General features: G+C 39.2%; 1 protein-coding gene across 1 annotated transcript in view; it reads left to right on the top strand.

The window, feature by feature from the left end:
* Positions 1-15,438, top strand: part of cdh11 (cadherin 11, type 2, OB-cadherin (osteoblast)) — an 83,706-nt gene that overhangs the window by 28,205 nt on the left and 40,063 nt on the right. The window contains exon 2 of the mRNA XM_089011512.1: positions 11,270-11,326. The gene's annotated coding sequence lies outside the window, so the exon portion shown is untranslated. The remainder of the gene's footprint in view (positions 1-11,269; positions 11,327-15,438) is intronic.

Below are 15,438 nucleotides of genomic sequence, written 5' to 3'. Positions count from 1 at the left end.
GTGCAAAATGCTGACTGACTCAAAGTGGGTGTTGTTGTGTTCTAGGACAAACTGGTAAAAGGTTGTTGACACCGACCTATGAATAGTAGTCACCTTTGTTATGATTACGCAGGGCAGTCAGTTCTTGGGGACAAAGTACTGCTTAAAGTCGCACTTGAGTCTGGAATATTTGCATGAGAAGTCTAGCAATTGGATTTTGACTCAGGTCAGAATGCTGGCATCAACCACAAGTCCCAAGAGACCAAGTGTAGTGTGGCTCGCGTGGTGTCGAGATGATCAATATCGACTGGACTTTCTCGCTTTATCTCAGTAACTTCCTATTCACACATAATGATTAAAAAATCACAAAAAAAGATTCATGTGGGTGGACACACTCTTTGTCACGGATGGTCTCGATCTTTACTCCCATCGAGGGAGTCATTTAAAACTGATATATGGTATTTTTCAAGCAGTATTTCACAGTTTTCACATCACCATTGTAATATTGTAAGCAAATAAGAGTGATTATTTTTACTTATTTTGTGTGTGATTCCAATCTTTAACTCATTAATTGCCAGACGTACAAAAATGTGTCCACTCCAGTGCCAGGGTTTGTGTCATTGTCACTTGAATTCCAGGACCCACAGAATATTGAGTTTGAGGACTACATAAATATTAAATGCAGTGTAAGAAACCTTAGACTCTCTTAATTCATCCGGAAAAAAAAGAAGTAATTCCTAAATTATATGGGTCTGGAGCAATGTTCCCTCTAATTTTTTTATGTGTCTGAGCAGACACTCTAGCTCCCTGAGCACACTGAGGACCACTGTGAGCAACATCAGATGTGTACGATGTGGCCTGGGCAGGGCATATTCACGCCGTTCTGCTCCGACTGGCTGCGTAGCGTACGTGAACTGTACGGCATTATTGGCTGGACACATGTCACTCATTGAGTTACATTGCAAAGTGTGCTGCATAGATGTTCTTGTACGCTGAGTATGTGCACGAGGTGCGCGATTGCGCACGCACACAGCTTAAAGGGAACATTTGTCTGGAGTTATATGAGCTTGAAATGAGGGCAAATGGGCAAAATACAATGCAGTACATTGGTTTACATAGCGCTTTCATAACAGTTGAAGCTGGAACAAACATTGCCAGAGTCCATGGCCAGCTCTTTATGGGCACACAAACAAGAAAAAACAAATCCGAACCAATTCAGGAATGGCGCTCTATGACATATTTTCAATTCCCGAATAAATTTGTGAATGGCAGTGAATGAGTTAATAGACTCCGAATATTATGTCTGCCATCAACTATGGTATCAAGCCAGTCCTCCCACCACGCTAACCAAAATACATCTGCACAACACCGTTGACTCTTTTTCACGGCTGAGAGTTCCGAATCGATCAACAACCCAGGTGTCTATCAGAGCCCACATATTCTATTTTTAGTCGCCGCTCTTTCCACCCGGGCATCTTCCAGTGTGCATCCATCCATCCATCCATCCATGTCATTGTGCAAGTGCTACCACATCCATACTCTTAATGTACCTTAAAAGCCTGATTGGGTTTCTTTATCCACATGTAGGTAATACAAAGTGCGGTCTCTGTGTGTGTATGTGTGTGTGCGCGTGTGCGTGTGTGTGTGTGTGTGTGTGTGTGTGTGTGTGTGTGCGCGTGTGCGTGTGTGTGTGTGTGTGTGTGTGTGTGTGTGTGTGTGTGTGTGTGTGTGTGTGTGTGTGTGTGTGTGTGTGTGTGTGTAATGTGTGTAATGTGATGCAGGCTTTTAATTCAAGCAAGGACATGGAGTCAGCAGGTGGAGGTCACGACCCCTGCTGGAAGACACACTTGTAACCTGACAGGAAATTGATTTGGAGGTAAATTAGAAGAACACACATGGCGGGAAAGCTGCTGGACTGTGTGATTGCTGGATTGGCGTGTAAGTGTGTGTGCGTGTGTGTGTGTGCGCGTGTGCGTGTGTGTGTGTGTGTGTGTGTGTGTGTGTGTGTGTGTGTGTGTGTGTGTGTGTGTGTGTGTGTGTCTGTGTCTGTGTGTGTGTTGAATCATCTGAAAAATATCATCATCAATAAAGAAAATGGTTCAGGTGGTGTCACCGTTCTTTCATTAAAAAAAAAAAAGAAATGACTTGGTGCTTCATGCCAGAGGTCCTCCTTGTGCCCCTGCTGTCAATATTATGAGCAAAAATAAATACCCGAAAGTTGCATAGTTGGAGTTAGAATCAAAATAACTAAATCAGAATCAGAATCAGAATCAGAATACCTTTATTCGTCCCGCAATGGGGAAATTTGCAAATATATAAAATTGGATAATGTCAATGGCCTGTTATTCGTTAAATGTGTAAATATATATACATGATACATAAATATATCAATAATAAACAAATAGATTAATAGATAAATAGATACAAAGATCAATAGATACATAGATACATAAATATATAAATCATACAATTGAGAGTACAGACCAAACATTTGTGAAGAAAAAATATATTTTGAATCTGGTCAATATGTAAGGATTTTTTATTTTCAAGACAGAGGCTTTCAATCCAACAAAGTATTGGATGCCATTAGTGTACCTCGTGAAATATGCTGCCGCTAACTTCAGTTCCACAAAGAGTGGACGGACGCAGAGCTCGCGACCTGCTGAGATTGTTTTTTTTTTTTTTTGTGCTGATGGTCGATGCAGCGCCGCGTCCTGCTAGATCGATGCAGTCAGAATGAAGTGGTGACCGTAATCAATTAGGTTTATTGCCGACAGATGCGGGTGAGGGGAAAAAAAACACCAAGAACCTCAAGCTGTGTTCAGAATCCACTATATAGCGAGTCACCACTTTGTATTGCTGCTAGAAAGTGGAATGTGTAAATTCAGTTACCCACTTACATAGTGCGCTGAATGTATCTCACGATGGATGTCTCTTTGTGATCGAGTAATGCTCATGAAAATATCTACTATATCCCATGAGCGAAAAAAAAAAGATTTCAATGTCGATGGTATAGTTTAAGAACACAAGAGTAGTTCATGAGTTATGCAGCAAAAGTAGAAATTTTAAGTGAACACCCTTGACACTTCATTTACTGAATTGGCTGATAAATGGGTTAGTGGAGTTTTATTTCGTGAAACCCCCCCCTTCCCAAATATATATTTTACATTTGGCACTAAACTCTGCCAGGCACTGCAACAATCTGTGTGTAATTGACACTGGATTAATAATAATAATTGTTGTGAATGCGCTATAGCGCTATATAAATTAGGATGTATTGTATTGTCTGTCTATATTAACACTCACATTAGAGGTGTGTTGTTGTGTTACTTCCGGGTTGAGTGAACGCTGGCGGGAATGGCTGTCGCTGCTCACCCGCAGAAAAATATATACAGTATATATATTATCCCGTAACGCTAAAGTGTCCTTGAGAGTTTTGAAACGCGCTTAGAAATCAAATGTATTATTATTATTATTATTATTTAAATAAAAGTAATAGTACAGTGATACCTCGTTTCTCGAGCATAATTCGTTCCAGGACCCTGTTCGAAAAGCGATTTTTTCGAACGCCGAAACCATCTCTTTGCTCCTGTCACTTGCGAGTTGACAGCAGGGGGGGGGGCTGCCTCTCCCGGCCGTTCTCCACCTGCTGTCAATTATCTAATCCGGGATTGTGTAATTTTGCACCCTCGTGTGCCATTTGCTTTTTGCCGTAGTAAGTGGGTCGGATTACCCCCTGCCTTCTTGCTGTGTTTTCTTTTATTTGTGAATAAGGATCCTGCTTGATGAGTACGTGTCTGCTTTGGGATCCCAAACATTCCAATACGTTCCGACGAGTCAGCTGCCATCACTCTCGCTCGGAACGTGACAGCTACGGATGACTCGGCTACAGGATGTTCTTTTCTTTTAAAATATCTATCCAATGACACTTAATCTCACTCCCACAGCCACATCACTAGATTTCACAGCCTCCTTATTCTTTAATATTGTACTGATCGTAGATTTCACCATGCTGTATTCCCTAGCCAGATCAGACACTTGCACACCTCCTTCACATTTTGCACGCACTACTTTTCTTTTGTCATTTTTAGCAGCATTTACTTTCTTTGGAGGCATGATTAGGGGCTAAAACTCTTAGTTTTAGCCCCTATATATAGGTGATATTAAACACTGGAGCAAAACGCAGCACGTCCGCAAGCGACAACAGTTGGTCACGGAGAGAGCGATAGACCCGTACGCCGCTCAGCACCCCACCCTCGCGTACGCACTCACGCGCCGTATTGGCGTTCGAACACCGATTGGTGTTCGAACTACAAAGCAAGAATATCTCGAATATTTTGTTTGAACTCCGATTTGTTCGAACTATGAGGTGTTCGAGAACCGAGGTACCACTGTAATTGCAAAAAGAGGCCACACGAAGGCAGTAAAGCACAAATTGTTTTTATTTGACAGTGATGTAGAAGTCAAATACTATGAGTAAATGTGTCGAAACACGATCGCTAAATTAATCGCTAATCACTCTCGAAGACTTTTTAGTGACATCTATCAAACAATTTAAAAATCAAGCTATAGTTCTCAACGAGTAAACACACCGACACACTTTCACTAGATGTTTACTAAAAATGGCAAATAACACTCTTGTAAATGGTTTACATTGCCATTTTGGGACAAATGCTCCACCACCTACATCACCGCATTGGTTTTTATTTATTTTTCTAAACACAGAAAAACACACCCGGTGACATCTAAGTGCACACTACACACACACGCACGCACGCACGCACGCACGCACGCACGCACGCACGCACGCACGCACGCACGCACGCACGCACGCACGCACGCACACACACACACACACACACACACACACACACACACACACACACACACACACACACACACACACACACACACACACACACACACACACACACACACACACACACACACACACACACACACACACACACAATCCCTCAGGCATCAGCCATGGAATTGAAAAATCTCTTCAGAGAAATAATGGAGCTGCAGCTGTACCCCGCAGCATTAGTGTTAGTTTGTGTGTGTGTGCGATTGCGCGTGTGCATGTGTGTGTGCGAGAGAGAGAGAGAGAGAGAGAGAGAGAGAGAGAGAGAGAGAGAGAGAGAGAGAGAGAGAGAGAGAGAGAGAGAGAGAGAGAGAGAGAGTAGTGTATGTGTGTTTGTCATCATCCTCAAGGTGGGAAATTGAACTGTGTGCTCCCAGATTCAACATTCTGGTTCCAAATCGTGATTGGCTGCTGAAACATATTCTCGTGTTCCTAGTTGTGCCTTAGAACAGAGGTCCCCAACCCCCGGGCCAGTACCGGTCCGTGGATCATTTGGTACCGGGCCGCACAGAAAGAATAAATAATTTACATAAAATTAAAAATTAAAAATTACCAGATTACATCCATCTATGACTTACTCTTGACGCATGTCAAAACGCTTGTCTAGGTCACGTGATACATACCGCTAAATTTAGCCCACCGTAAGCTAGAAAAATGAGTAAAAAACAACGTCTTTGGAAAGTTTCTTTATCCGCCGGTCCGTGAAAATATTGTCTGACATTAAACCGGTCCGTGGTGCACAAAAGGTTGGGGACTACTGCCTTAGAATAAGAGTTTTATTCATTCCGTAAGCACACTCTTAATTCAAAAACAACTATTTCAGTTTACCTTTTTCCCAGTGAACTAAATAGAAATGCCAATAATTCATTTTGGAAATCATTGTAGTTTTACATTATTTTTAATTGTTTATTTTCAAATATCTCTTGCTTGAAAAAGGTGTATAAACATTAGGACAATGACATTATTTGTTATCATGTCTGTAGTGTTTTGCAAAGCAATATCACCGTTATATCATCATTCACGTATTTCTCTACTCTCTAATCAAGATATCAAATTCGATTTTTCAATCAACTTTGTAGTGAACTCTCATCTCCTACTGCATTATAAATCTCCCAATATAGCTATGTGAGAGCAGCGGATGAGGGGCCGATTCCGAACACGGACAAAGTTTGTGTAGTGGTCATAGTGGTGAGTTGCTAAAGAGCTTAGCGACTGGTGAAGTAAAGAGGATTGTCATGGGGGCTGCTTTTTATGCTCATATATTATTATCCGCATAGATGAGCACATGAATGAGTCCTTATTTGGTGGTGGTTGGAAAGGAGTGGGGGTATTTTCCATGACTATAAGACTTTGGGATGGGTTTTAATGCATAGATAAATATATGAAAGGATAAATTGGGTATTGAACAGTTTCTTTGACATGCAAAGACATCCTGCCCATTGTGTTGCGATGCAATCGAGAAAAAAATAGTTGAGAGAAGGATTTTGAAGTGTATTTTTGGCTGTGGTTTGAAGGTAGGGTTATGCTTTCAAAGTAGGGTTTGAAATATGGGTTGGGGTTTTGGTGATGGTTGTGAGTTAAGGCTGTGGTTTAAAGTACCATTTTAAATAAGTTCTGGTTGGAAGTTGAGTTTTAAAGAAGACCTTGATGAGTGTGAGGCTTTAAATTAATTAGGGTCTAAAACTAATGTTGATTTTTTTTTTTTTTTTTTTGGGGGGGGGTGTTGTGTCAAAAAAACGGGGTATGATTTAAGTCTAAAACCAGGATTAGGATTTCCATCAAGAGTGTCAAAGTTTCAGGTTTTAAATTGGCTGTCAGGGTTTAAAAGTACAGGTTCATGACAGGGTAAGAAGGCCAGGCTGATATTTATTTAGACAGAGTATTTCATACACAGGGTAACTCAATTTACTTCTCATTTGAAATTATTCATAAAACTAAATTTGTAAGGTATTTCAAAACAACATCAAGTCAGGATTATGGCTTTAAGTTACATATTTCAAGTTTTGAAATTAGGTTTCAAGTTAGGGTTAAAACAAGGTATATGGCAAATCAGGTTGAGTCTTTCAAATGTTTCAAAAGTTATGTCTTTCAAATATTTCAATAGAATTTTGTGCCAAGGTCAGGGTCTTCACTGCAGGAGTATAGTATAAAAATCAGGTTTCCGGAAAGGTGGTTTGTGGTTTCAAATTAAGATTCTTAAATCAGGGTCACGCTGCTGTCAGACCAAACGCGAGTTGTATCGTTGATGCAGTTCACTCGGACCGGTGGGAATGTCAGTTGGACGGTGCGAATGTAGCGTTTGATGCGACAAATTTATTTACTCACCCGATTCGCTAATTTAAATTTTGAACTATTTCCAGCCTGGTTTAACACAGCTGTGCATTTTGTTAGAATTTGATATGATCCAAGAAGGCTCCTCCAAAATCAGCCATTTAAGAGGTTTTTTTCCCAGCCATATCCTGCCAGACGACATAATCCTGCTATTTTTAAACTGTCCGACTGCAAGACTTCCCATGGGGAAGTAGTCAAAAAACACATAAAAATAGAGGTCCTTCTGTCTGTAGAGAGCGTAGGAGCGCGTCTGAGCATGAATAACAGGCACTAAACAGCACACTGAGTCAGGTGAGGATGAGAGAGAAAAGTAGGATGAAGAGGAGCTGGAGGATGAAGAGGAGGAAGGATGTGCATCTAATAGTCACTAAACACCACAGTGAGTCAGGTGAGGATGAGCGGTGGTGGGGGGAGGAGAAGACTGAGGATGCAGATAAAGGATGTACACTTAGCAGGTCATGCTAAAAATAAAGCAACTGGATGACGGACGAGGCGTTTGTTTTTATATTTAAGGCTTTAAGTCTGACGGCTCTCTGGTGGAAATCCGACATGGCGTGTGCTCTAAAGCCGCAGAAGAAGGTTGAACGTGATGCTGGTAATTTCGTAGACAAGCACAGACCAGCGTAGCAGCGAGTGGGAGTCTTGCGCCGTTGTGGGAGTGAACACAGCAGACTTCGATATGAACTAGCTAACAGTTCTTTTTGCTGTCAAAGATCAGTGTTTTTTGCGGCAAAAGATTCATATTGGTGTGTGATTTTCGTTAGCATATTAGATTGATGTTAGATGTCTGTTTCGTAATAGCTTATGTTATTTGGGAAGGCACTTTCATATGCATTGCACATTCCACGTACAAGAGAACTCCATTCACGGTACCTTTTGCGATACATATCAGCGTATATGACTCGACAGCTATAAATAAATGTACCAGAACATCTATGACTAATTTTTCCTCCCAAAGTATCAATATTTGCAACGTAAGATAGATATGATCGCATCACACCAATGTACTGTTGGGGGAGAAAATGTGTTTCTTCAAGAATGCATGTTTACATGCGTTAGCGTATGTGATTCTTGAGTAGTTAAGCAAAGATAGACTTCAGTTAATCCTTACTGTTGGTTTTAAAATGGGTCATTGTTGATGTTAGCTTGTGTGATAAATGTTCACGTATGTGATTCTGAAGAAGAGTGATGTACTTCTAATATGCATGGAAAATGCCGACACAAAGATCATAAGCACACATGGTCTCATATACAGACACATACACACACACACAAACATCAAATACACGCGTTCCGACAGCTTGAAAGCTTCGCCACGAGTGTCATGGCTGTCATTAGCTAAAAGGCCCGAGGCTGGAGTGCGACCAGAATAATTATTCTGATTATAGTCCCTCAACTGAGCTCTATCCAAACAAATTATGTTCCCGTGGATTAAAATGTGCCCTTTCTAAATGGAGACCCTGGAATTGGTGACATCATCAGCCTCTGCATTGACCACGGGAAATTCGTCAGCGCTTGTGGACTCCTTTTTTTCCTTTCGTCCTCCTGCCTTTGCTTCCATCGTCCTTCCACAAACTGTCTGTGACACTTGTCTTTGGAAAAACTCAAATGAGTTCCACTGATATCCTCTTGGATCCTTTTCTACGGACTTTTCAAGACATATTTCCAGAAAATGTACTCTGTGGTCGCTCATAACAATTGATAGACTCATCTTTTTGTCCAATTTTGTTATTCCCAATTTCCGCTGTTAAACCTTCACTATTGTACTGTTTGTATAAAATATGTTGGTTATATAGCTGATGTTAAAGCGATGATGATGATAAAGTTGATGATAAATCAAAATGTATTGTATTGTATTTTCCTGCGATTTTTGGCCAATGGCAAAACAAACATTTAGATTGTCTTTTTGTTATTCACAGGATGGATTCATACATTTTTTGTTTAATGGGATTCAATCTTGACTCACTAATTTAAAATATATATTATTTTTATAATTTTTCAAATCTGTAGAAAGATTGCACTATTAATGATGCCTTGACGTATGACACGCATGTCGCAAGTTATCCATCTTCACTGAAGTGAAGGCAAATGATATTAATCTGTTACTCCATTTTCTTAAACACCCGATTTATTTGTAAAATGATTTTTCTTCTGATTAGGAATGCACCCACAAGTATTTTACTTCAAAACACACCGTATTTTGCTATCCACGAAACCTGCAAATGCAGAAAAAGTAAGCGCAAAACATAACAGTACCTTATCATTCAGCCTTTCTTGTTCTACCTCAATGGGAGTTTACGGTAAATGGTAAACCTGCTTCCTGGTGCATTAGCGCCACCAACTGGATATTGTCCAAGGAAGCCAAAGTGAAGAAATGTGTAACTTGAGTGCATCTGATGAAACGGGCCGCTGAATAGTCCAAACGCTATTTTTATTGCTAAATTAGCACTCCTATTCTTCTCCAATTGTTTTCAAACAGACCGATTTTCAACTACTTATTGCTTTCAGTGTCTGAATCGAGCATTGGCCTGACCTCACGCCCCACTCAAGGAAGAAAATGGATTTGGTGGAACAGAATCAATACGTTTTCATGTTTTGAGGGCTGTGGCTGTGCGTATGCCATCAAACACTCGCATGGGTTGACACCCCACTGGAAAAAAAGACAATTGATATGCTTCAATTCATGGATCGCACCCTATTATGGTATTGACACAGAAGTCTGGGCGTCTGTTGCAACAGAATCGATTGTGGCCACTTTATAATCCCACCATTTTGAAGCGTCCTCACTTTATTTATCACATGAAGTAGTAGCCCCTTTTTCAGAGAAGGCAACTGAATGTTTGACACTAACTAGCAATTCCATCATTAATAATAAATAAATAAATAAATAAAGGGCAGGAGTCACTGCTGCACTTTGTTTATCAAATGGAACAAGCAACCCACTGCAAAATAAAGACTATGGGCTGATTGATATTCTTTTTTTTTTCTTTGTTTTGTTACCAAAGCGAAATAAAATTCCAATAAAATATTAATTGGCCAATTCAAGTAGAAAACATTGAATGGATGAAAAACATTTTTTTCATGCCTCCAAAACAATAGATATGAATTACAGACTTGGCATTTTTAATTCATTTGTTGTAAGAATTTATACATTTTATCATAATTATCATTCAGTAACTGCAGTGTCCTTTAGTTTTTAAAAGTGCTTATGAAAGAAATACATTATTATTATTATTATTATTATTATTATTATTATTATTATCCTGTGACTGTAAAGTGTCCTTGAGAATTTTCAAAGGTGCTTATAAATGCAATGCAACGTATTTATTATTAGCATTAATTATTATTTATTATTATTCGTAGTATTGTTATTATAATTATTGTTATTTTGATCGCTATTATTATTGTTATTATTAAATATCATCATTCTCTTATTCGGACAGAGGAAAGTCATTTTGCCCGCCTCTATTTGGAATCTTGTTTTTTTTTTCCAGTCGCAACCCACAATTGGTGACTGAAACATAACTGACATTTGCTCATACCGCCATTTGCTGCAGGTGAATGGTGAAAAACTCGCAATTGGATATGAAAAGAAAATATTTTGAGGGCACATATCATCCAGTAAGAATGAATGGTTAAGAAAAGTGTTTAATAAACATAAAATGGAATATATGAAATGACATTTTCATTGTTTAGTGTGGCAAGCAGTGCACAAAGCGGCCTCAAATTCACATGAATTAAATCTACATGCGTTATGTTTCAGTATCTGCACTCAGGCGCAAATAGGCGGCGTGCGCTTATTTTGACACATGATACACGCCAGTCCACAGCAGCACCAACAACAATTTAAGTCTCTAACCGTCAGCTTGCTGCTGCTGCCACCGCCCCCGTGACTTGGCTCATTCAGTTTTGTTGTTTTTTCCCCTACTCCAAATTACTACCAGCACAGCTTTGACAGTCCATTGTTATTTTTAGACGTACGTGCACAGTCTCCTGCTAATGTTTTTATTGATGGCGACAAGTGAACAAGACGAAGACGCATAGTACTCTTTCAATGCAAAAAGGTTAAATTCCTTCTTCTTCTTTCCGCAGGCTGATTGTCGAGTAGCAAGACCTTTCATTGGATGTGACGCTGGTAATGAGCTAAAGGTGGGTGCTGCTAGTTTTGACCCTTTCACTGTTTGTGTGAGTGAGTGTGGGTTGATTCAAAAGCCCTGTGACGCGGCTCGCCTGCTCAGCATTCCGCAAAACGTGTTTCCTCCCTCACGCGGAGAGCGAGTCAGTGATGCTTGAAAGGAGGCCGTTTGTCATCTTTTTTTTAAGCCAAAGCATGCTCACCATATAATGCATGTGTCCATCCTAGGTAAAATTTCTTTCTTTTTGTCTTTCTTTCTTTTTTTCTGAATTCAGTCTTGGAAGCCTATTTATCTTGATAACATTGAATTTGGTGTTTATCCGTGTTTGGCCCCACAAAAAAAAATCTTGTGAATAACTTTAGTTTTGGTGATTGGTGTGAGATCAGCAGAAAATATTGATGACTTGTCATTATTTGTTTTTCATTTCAACCCCCTTGCATGATAAACTAACTTATTCACTGCCATTCCCAAATGTATTTGGGAATTGAAAAACACGAAGTGAATCACAATTTGCGATTTTGTTCGGTTATGTTTTCTTCTTGCGGGGTGGTGCTGATCAAGCTGCGGTCAGACCTCTTACAATGTGTTTCACTCCCACAAAGGGGCAGCATTTGTCTTTTATCCAGCCGCCCCCACTTTCCCTGCAGATAACTCTAGAACCAAATAAGCTCGGCTTAAACTTTATGCTGCTTATCGAATCTTTATGTCATCCCAAAACTCAGTATTCTGTGGGTCGTGAAAATGACAAAAACCCTGGCCTTTGAGTTTACACATCTTCGCACATCGTCTGACAGTCAATGAGTAAAAGGCGGTTTTGTGTTGCAATCGGGCAACAAATTAAGCTTGAAAGTATCAAAATCTCTTCGGGCAAGGAATTATGAGACTCATTTATAGATTTTAGAGTGATAGAGACATTACATTAATATTCAGGAGTTTCATTTCCTTCAAATGTCTTGAAATGTCTGCATCACCCACCGTCCTGTCAGTTTACCGGAAAAGTAATTCTTTGGCTGGCCTACAGCAACATTTTCAAGAGCACTTGTGGGAATACATTTGATCTCATGATAAAGTAAATAAATAAATAGGAATAAAAATAAGACATTTGCCCTCTGGTCACACCTTCTCAAAGACATACATATTGCACCCGGCATAACTCCTTTAAGCATCCACCCCTTCCAATGGCCTGCAGGAGTTGAATAGATTAAAAAGGTAGATCTAATCGATCCCGAGCGAGCTTATCAGCAGCTGGCAGGCTGACGAGACGATTTCAGAGCAAAATGTTCTCATCCTTCGAAATTCAGATTGGGAAAAAAAGAAAAAAATGGTATGTCCACAACTGTTCAAAATTTTGGCTCATGACTGCAAAAATGTTAAAATAGTAATTTTGACATTTCTCTCAATGGACCGTTCTGGTATTGGAGCACTCATGCTTCACCTCATCAATTGATTGACCGGTTTATACTTAAATCAGAATGCGTAACCTTTCCCTGTGCCATGTCTATATATTTAGAAAAAGTGACAGTGACGGGCGTCTGGCAGCTATGATAAGCAAGCAGATATTTGCCAGCCAGGGTGGAGATTCACACAAAAATGGTAGCAGGTTGAGTTTTAATGCCCTTTACACCTATTGATTACCCTGCCGGGTTGACAGATCGGCAGTGAGATACAGGAGAGCACACATCAATAAAAAGCCACAGCTAGCTTTTTCAGGGCGCGCCAAAACACAAAAGGAGAATAAATTACACTTTGGTCCGCTCGGCTACAAAAGTTGTTTGGTGCCTAAAATCCTCGGAAAGCTATCTCAAAATTCCAGGAGCTCCGGAATGTTGTAACTTTGAAAATGTTACTTAACTTTAAAAAAAATGTATTACAAACTCTCATTTTGAGAGTTGAAGCCATGTTTTTATTCAAACTTTATATATATATATATATATATATATATATATATATATATATATATATATATATATATATATATATATAACACACACACACACACACACACACACGCACAGTCATTTTTTTTAGTATTAGTTTTATCACATTCAAATTCCGGAGATTAAAAGAATTGGATCGACTAATACAGCGGATTCAAGTGTCTTGGGTCACATGACGGTTGGGTGACTTAAATACAGTAAAGTCTCGTTATATCGATATCGGATATATCGATAGTCCCGGTTATATCGATACCATTTATATGCACGCATGGAGAAAATTACATGCAAACAGGGTCGGATATATCGATAGTCCCGGTTATATCGATATTTTTTTGGACTCCCTTGAATATCGATATAACGATACTTTACTGTATTTATTCATTGGTCCAGCCAGAGGAGCGAAAAATTGATTTTTAAAACAGATCTTGATCACATGAAATGTTCATCACTACTTTGTCAAGAAATACTTGGTTTTAAATATGTATTTTATTCTTATGTGCGTAGTTTGCAGTGTGTAAAGTATCCAGAGAGAGTAGGATGAAAAACGTGTAAGGCGAGGATAATAAGAGTGTTACAAAGAGCGAATGGAGTGAAATTGCTTTTACGGAACTGGGGATGACGTGAGGTACAGCGAGTGATCCTGCGTTTCGAGATGAAATGTTAGTAGTGCAAAAGGCGCATGGCGATCACACACGATTATGTTCTGACCCAGAATTGACGCTTCTGTTGCTTCTTTAAGGAAATTCCACAGGAAAAGGTTCAGTAGTACGGGAAGGAAGCAAGATGGTGGCATAATTTTATGCCAATTTTATATATTTTTATTATTGTGTTAGGCAGTTTCAAATTTTGAATTGGAAAACAAGAGATTGATAGATTCAGTATTTATGTTCGACATGCATCAATGACAAATTAGAAAGGGCTATATGCCCATGTTATACAAAGGCACATTTTTTTTAAAATATTCAAATAAAATAAATAAATAATACTTACAGTTTGGTATTTTTTTTATTTGATAACTTTCTAAACACTTTTTTTCAAATGTTTTGATTAAAACCAATTTATGCAACTACAACTGGTCAATGCCATTCGCATGTTGTCACAAAGATTAAAAAAACTAAAATATTAACTAATTCACTGCCAGACAATGTGCAAAAATGTGTCCCCTCCAGTGCCAGGATTATTGTCATTGTCACTGAACTCCAGGACCCACAGAATATTGAGTTTTAGGACTACATAACCATTCAATGCAGCGTAAGAGACCTTAGACCCTCTTCTTTAATCAGAAAAAAAGAGTTAATTCCTAAATTATATGAGTCTGGAGTTATATGAGCTTGAAATGAGGGTGGCAATCGCAAATACAATGAAATACATACATATTGGTTCCTATGGCGCTTTAACAATAGCTGAAACTGTATTTTTTTTTAATGAGACATTTGATTAAAAGGCTGTTCACATAAAAGCCAAATATTAATCAATGTTTAAATATTGTGACCAAGGGTTGAAACGATTAGTCAACGAGTTGATATGCAGCATACTTAGTAGTGCACGTTGCCATTGTAGTTTCAATCTTAAAAAAAAATATGGCTAGACTGTGGATGAAAAAAGGTTGAGTATTGCTGTCATGTTCAGGGGGAAAATGATTCAGCAAATTCAACTTCCCTTTGATGACACTGCAGTTTTCAATTACGACATTAAAAGGTAAAAAAATGTTACATTTGAATTTAGTCGTAATTAGGTACAAATGAATGACACATATTGGTTTCTAAAGTGAAAGTAAAAATATTGATAACACAACAGAAATAAAGCTAAAGTACAATTGACAAAGCCGGATATATTTTGATGAGCGCTCTTGACAGTTCCACATATTTTCAGCGTAGTTCCCCTTCCAGGCCATCAAGCAATGTCGTCACTCATTTTCATCCACCACCACATTACTTCTGCCCGTTATTACATTTTTTCCCCACTTGTGTTATTTTTCATCAAATCACACGTCAATTCCCCAGAAACTCCATTGGGGATAGAGATGCCTTTTGCGGGTGGAAAAGGTGGGGGGTGCGAATGGAGGCGGGGAATATTGTGATAGAAGAATACACACACAGACAACAAATGTAAGCCCCTGAGGATTAAGTCACTAAGGGAAAGAATGGATTCATGGAGGAGTGAGTGGGGTAAGGGGAGGGGAGGGTGT

This window comes from Hippocampus bargibanti, linkage group LG13 (assembly GCF_051943395.1).
Source record: "Hippocampus bargibanti isolate YZ-2025 linkage group LG13, ASM5194339v1, whole genome shotgun sequence".
Lineage (NCBI taxonomy): Eukaryota > Metazoa > Chordata > Actinopteri > Syngnathiformes > Syngnathidae > Hippocampus > Hippocampus bargibanti.
Note: the sequence above shows the minus strand (reverse complement) of the source record. Positions and strands in the feature narration are given on the sequence as shown.